Raw genomic sequence first — 7,398 nt, forward strand, 5'->3', positions numbered from 1 at the left:
ACGGTGCTGTTATATTTGACAAGGCTGGAATACCTTGCTTGTCCAGATAGACACGCTGCAATATCTTAAACGAATTTGCAAGAAGCATTAAGCCCATAGCAAACATGTTTTAAACCAAATTCAAAAGGAAAAACGTTTGGCGTGGGCTCAGAAATACATGAAAATCAGCTTTGATAATGTTCTTTTCACCGATGAGGTCAAAGCAACCTTGATATACCAGATCGGCGGACTAAAGTTTAAAGTTTTGGATTCCTTAACCCTCATCGATTCCAATTCCGTCATCAATAAGAAGGTGGAGGTGTTATGTGTTAGGCTGAAATAAACTGCAATTAACTAATTGGACCATTTTGAGTGCCAGAAGGTGTCAAACTGACAAGCCAGTCTTATATTCTATTTTTAAATGAGCATTTGTCACCATGTCTTGATGACCTTTTATTAGTGTGTCACCGCAAATTGATTTTTGTGCATGACAATGCGCCATCCCACCCAGCCAAAGCATCCTACCTTAAGTCATTAGGCATTAGTGGAGAAAATTTGATGACATGGCCACCTTGTTCTCCAGATATAAACCCAATTGAGCAGCTCTGGTCAATAATAAAGATGAAAGTTAATAAAGGAGGTGTTATATTTTTGTCGAAGGATAAACTTTGGAGGAAGGTTTTGGAAGTTCCCTCGAGCATCACATCATCTCAAATCCGACGATTGGCAGCATCAGTTGACAAGAGGCTATTCAAAGTGATTTTGAAGCATGGGAATTATGTTGATAAATAAATATTTCCTTAAACAAAATAATGTGAAATTCGTTCTTGTTTTTGGTTAATATTTTTACTGGATATGTTCTTTATTTCATATAACTAGAATATTGTTTTATTACCGAAAATATACATTTTTAGACACTTGTATTAAAGTGATACACACTTCAAATCACCAGAAAATAGAAAAATTAGCATAACTTCCAAAATATTTGTTCAAATTTTACAAAAACCAGGAAAATAAGGCACATTGTTATGCTTTTCCAGTGTACCAAATTTTATATCTCTGCCTTTCATAGCCATTTCAAAATTAAAAACATATTGACTTGTAATAAAGTGATACAGGGTTTAGACTCAGTGGACCCAGCGAATGAGGTGGTAGACAAAACATTCTAGGAAGCCGGTGATTGTTTGTTTGAGAAACATTATGTCAAGTGTTGACACTGAGTTTTCAAGCAGTTTTATGTAGGGGAAGCCAATATACGATACGTTCTGATAGTTTAAAAACCTAAGAGAAATTTCCAAAAGATATAGCCACACACCATGCTTCTGATCTGGTGATATGCGTATTATGGACAGGAGTATTGTCTCACGAGAGCAGGATATATCTTGCTGATTTTGTTCCATTTCCTTATTTTGATAGATTCTCTTAATTTCCTCAGAAATTAAGCATAATAGACTCCTGTGTTTATGGTACACTTTGCCAGGAAATCTGTCATCACTAGTCCATCCTGGTCCCAGAAGACTGTGAGCATGACCTTGCCTCCTTTAGGGTGTTGTCTAAGTGCTTCCATTGCATTAACTAAAATTGGTTTCTGGGTCATAGTGATAGATCCAGCTTTCATCCTGTGTAATCAATCTATTGAAAAATTTTGGCTCATCTTCTTGGTCCACCTCCAAACTGATTCACAAGCAATCAATGCGTTCTCGCCTCTGGAGAATTGTCAGCAACTTTGAAATCCATCTTGCAGACATCTTTTGCATATGCAAATTGCAATGAATCATAGTTTTCACAGGCCCTGCAGTAATATTGACCTCTTCAGCTATGTGGGGAATAGTCACATGTCGATTATCCAAAAGTGGTAACCTCAATGACTGAGAAATACTCCATCAATGGCAGAAGTGGGGTGACCATGTCCGAAAGCGGTTTCCACAGATTTATGGTCATGTTTGAATTTACGATGTCAGCGTTTTACAAGTTCATATGATAGTGCACCATCATCGGATGTGTTTTTTAATTTCATCAAAAGTATTTTGTACCGTGTGTTCATTCATATTCAGAAACTACATCACTCTGTAATATTCAATAGGTTCCATTTCACACCTTTCTCAGCAAGATTACTTGTAAATCAGAAACCACACTTATTTCAGAGCTATAATTTACCACATGACCACAGATATAAATCATAAGTATAGCCATCATTTCAATGTAAATTGCAATCCACTTTGATACATTCAAGCAGAATGAAAAAAAGGACACATTGCTTTTGGAATGCCCCTTGCATAAAATACAACATTTCAGCTAAATCAGACAACAGGAATTGTATCGGGGGCATTACTTATTGAACATACCTTGAATAAAATCGATACCGGACGCCTTTACCTCTCCCAGCAGACAAGGCGAAGATGACCTAGGCGTGGCTATTTAACAATGTTCCTCACTACTAGTCACCAGACTAGTGGACGCCTCTTTCATTGACTTCAATCCCCTTACTTCTTACTTCTTCTAGGGTTTGATAGAGGCAAACATAATTAACTTTCTGAAGGCTGCCAGCATGGAGGCATTCACCACTATAGACATAGTTGTCAAAGCATATGACTCATTTTATGCTAGCTTTGGGATGATTTTTTCTGCTGGTAGCAGTAACATTGAAAAGTAGTGTAGTCTATTATTAACTAAACTGTCAGGTCTCTGCATATACACCTTTTGTTTTTATTACTTATTTCGTTTCCTTTTTGTCAAGTGTCGGATTTTACTGCTGTATATTGTACATATGTATAAACATTTCATGTTCGTACGTACGTTATCACCTTTTACACACATAAAAACATCAGGTTATTCTGACGAGCAAAGATTTGGCTTGATAATAAATCTGAGGTCATTAAAAGTAAAAGCAAATCCGACTTAACTCACTTTGAAATAAATTGTTCCAAAATCAAATCATATTCTCAAGTTGATAAAACAGTACAATTATAAATAAATTCATTTCAAAACGTGACATTTGTTTTATCAATTTGAGGAAGCTGACAACTATTTTTACAGTAATAAATATTTATTGTCTTAAAAAGAAATAAATTGTTTTAAATAAATATAAAAGAGACATATCGTTTTATTTATTTGAAGAATATTTAGCTGAAAATGAGAATTATGTTTACGACAGAGAAGTCATTTTTCCTAACAGCTCTAATAAACATATGTTATTTCAATAACAATATTTCATATGCATCACGAGTACTTTTGGTTCTTCGTTAAATCATCTTCAGATGACAAAAATGATGAACAAAAAGCTGGAGAAAAATCGAAAAGAAAAATCAAGAGAATTTAAAAGCAACAGAATGAATTATTAGAAAAATGAAAACACTAAACAAGGGTATAATCAATCCGAAGAATTCTGTTGTGTTTTACAATGTTTGCTTAAATATATAGTTGCTTATATAATGTGTATATATATATGTGTGTGTGTGTGTGTGTGTGTGTGTGTGTGTGTGTGTGTGTGTGTGTGTGTGTGTGTGTGTGTGTGTGTGTGTGTGTGTGTGTGTGTGAGATCCTTGGGTTATGAACGAGATACGTTCATAATGACATGTTGTAACCCAAATTTCACTTCCATCGTGATAGTTTTTACAAGCACTGCTAACAGGAAAGTCACCTTTACATTTGTGAGGCATGATTATAGGCACAAGCGTTTTATTTGTAAAGCAGCAGAAGCAACACAATACATTGTTACTGAATCCAAACAGCATATGATCAGAATATAGACAATCCGCCAGCATTAAGTGCAATGTTTTTTTTTCTTGATGATGTATTCTTTTGTCATGCTCAACAAAGTGTTTCTCTTGCGAAGTTCTTGTTTGAAGTGCATATCATTTATGTAGATATATTATAACCACAAAATATCGTTGTAAACCAAAAGTCAACCCTATATATGTATATATTTAGAGACCAAGATCAAAGTTTACAATATATGTAGGATAACTGCTCTTTTCTATACTTGGGAAATCTAGATATCATACAGAAAAGAATTACGTGTCTTCTGCAAACAATGCTTAAGTTCCATAAGAATCACGACCGCTTTCGATTCAACTACGAATAATCTTCAGGTAGAATTGGTGGAATTCGTAGAATTGGTGCAGTGAAAGTGAACTGGAGTAAAAAGTGAAAACTAGAAAAATAAAAGTCTCAATAAATTGTAGGCTGTGGTGGACGCTTAAAAAATAAAATTGATTATAATTAATATAATTATTAATCACATTTCTTATGACGCATCTCTCCCCCCACTCAAAATTGATAAAAATATATTTAAAAACTTATTATTAATGTGCACTACACAGGAACCCTTTTACGATCCCAACGGTAACATATATACTCAAATTGACGGAGTTGCAATTGGATCAATCCTAAGTGAATTTTACATGACAAATATAGAGAACAAAATATTTAAAAATAATATAAAGCCCCCTGTATATGTATGTTATGTCGATGACATATTACTGGAAAATAATGAACAGATATACAATCTACAAGACCTTTTTTAATCTCAATTCTTAAGTTCATAGTAGAATTGAATAATAACAGAAAAATTCTATTCCTTGACGTTCTTATCGACTCTTCTATCAATAGCTTTAGCACTTCTGTATACAAAAAAAAACAGTATAAATTCCATCCTCCCGAACTTTAAGAGCGAATGTCTACACGGTCCAAGATAGCTATAATTATAAATATATTAAATCGCGCAAAACTGATCTCATCCACTAGAAATTTATTACTTACCGAAATAAAAAATATGAAACAGGTACTTATTAATAATCACTTTCCTAACCGCATCGTTGAACAAATGAAACTAATACTACAAACCCTAAAATAAAACAAATAAAACTAATACTACAAACCCTAAAATAAAACAAATAAAACTAATACTACAAACCCTAAAATAAAACAAATAAAACTAATACTACAAACCCTAAAATAAAACAAATAAAACTAATACTACAAACCCTAAACAACTCTAACTATAATATTAGTCAGCACCATCATGCAAATTCTATTAATATTTTACCAAAAACTAAATGAAACCAAATTTTAGAATTAAAGAAATGGCAATTAAAAGCATCCAGTTTATAGTAGGATTAAACATCATTTATTATAAGAAGCTTAAAAAACTTTAGAGCAATGTTGTATACAAGCTCAAATGCCCCCAAGGAGAATGAACTCCAATAATAATAATAATAATAATGATAATAATAATAATAATAATAATAATAATAATAATAATAATACATATATTTCATATACAACAACAACAACAACGCCTGACTATGTATTTAATCAACATCAGTGTCATATATCAATATATAAGAAAAGAGCATAACTGCCCCCCTCCAACTTTAGACAAATGCTTGTAGATAACACTAAATTGTTCAGAATGAAATTAATCTCAAATAGTTCAAAATTCTCGAGGCAACTTAAATTAGAATGCAGCACCCTACTATTAATAACATCGCATTTGAGACCAGGAGAGACTTATTAAAATGCCTGGCGTAGTGTATAATATGTTTTGCTTATACTATCCCTTAGATTTTAGTCTTTAACCGACTTTTAATCGACTTTTATTTTTTTAACCCACCACGACTGAGGATTTTACTTTTCTACATTACTCCAGTTCACTTTCACCGCGCTAATTTCACAAATTCCCCCTGAAGATGATTCATAGTCGAATCAAAAACGTGATTATTATAACAGTTTTATTAATATCTTCAATTTTAATATTAAAAGATCATACGAAAAATTAAAAAATTAAAAAGAAATAATAAGGCAAGAGTACCCCCGTTGTATTCAATACTGTTTGTCTGAATATATATATACATATATATATATATATATATATATATATATATATATATATATATATATATATATATATAGAGAGAGAGAGAGAGAGAGAGAGAGAGAGAGAGAGTAATTTATAAAATATATATGGCGATTAAGCTACACTGAATATTCTGCGTTTCATCCAACTATAGGATTCGTCAGGCTTATGCGTGAATTCTGTCGTTGCTTCTTGTTTTTATATATGTTGAGGATTTCTAGTTGGCCAATCAGCTTTCTAGTATCCACCGCGCCCCTTCCTATCAGCCAATGTGAATGCATTTTATCAAACAAAGGATCTGTTTTAGAACTAGGTTAGTGGTTTTAGGTAGCCGTTCTCCTTTTTTTTATACATATAAATATACCTATGTGTACACAATAATGCACATATATATACATATATACATATACATATATACATATATATATATACATATATGTGTGTGATCGTTTATGTATATTTATGTTTATTTAATTTATTTATTTGTTTGTTTTCTATTGTTATTGTTAGTTTTAAAGCTATTTTGTATCGCTATCCTAGAGTAAGTTTTATTTTGTGAACACAGTTGTTTGCTATTTCCCGCCTACAGTTTAATAGATTTTGAGGTTCTTTAAAGTACAGGATAGAAAATTTTTCATGGAGGCATAATTTACATGGGTCGTCTAAATGTCTGCATGTGGTAGCTTGTCTCATTATTTTCCATTCGACTACCGGCGAATGCCCGCTTTCTTTGAGTTCCCAGTATTTATGTGCTAGTGTTGTTTTTATACGGTGTTTTTTTTATTTTTGAATGTGCTTTTGTGGTCATAGTATCGGGTTTTGAAATCTAAGGAAGTCATGCCTATGTAATATTTCTTGTTATTCGGGTTTTCTTTCGCAAATATTGTTGCTTGATAAACTACGCTTTTTGTTAGACATTTATTTTGGACTGGGCAAAGTGTGCGGTGTCTACAATTGCATTTATCTTGTTCGTTATCAGTATTTTTATTTATGGTATGGTTGTTCTTGCCCGGGGTTGGTTTGTTATTATTATTATCATTATTATTATTATTATTATTATTATTATTATTATTATTATTATTATTATTATTATTATTTCTGCTAGTGTTGGTTTTATTTCTGTCATGGTGTCTACTTTTTTTATTGTTTATTTTGTTGTTGTTTACATTGTTTTCATTTAGTATTTTGTTATTATGTGCCTTAATTATCATCTCTAAATTTTCGCAACAACTGTAAGATAACTTCAAGGTATTTTTATTGAAGATTTTGTGTAAGGGGTTGGTTGCGGGAAAGTGTTTTTCAATAAGATCTAGAAATTTCTTGCCAAGTTTTGTTTTTAACATTTGATTGTATGGGGCCGTATACCAAATTATAGTTCTTTTTCTTCTGTTTTTAATTTTATTATGGTTGTTGGTGTTTTGTTGCTTATATTTGATATCGATATTTTTGTATTCACTATTTTTTAGGGCTGTTTCGTACATATTGGATGACCTGTTAAATGCATTTTCATCGCTTGAGTTATTACTGACTCTACTTACGATCGAGTAAGGAATATGTTTTAT

Source organism: Euprymna scolopes, chromosome 17 (genome assembly GCF_053919585.1).
Source record: "Euprymna scolopes isolate OS-2025 chromosome 17, ASM5391958v1, whole genome shotgun sequence".
Lineage (NCBI taxonomy): Eukaryota > Metazoa > Mollusca > Cephalopoda > Sepiida > Sepiolidae > Euprymna > Euprymna scolopes.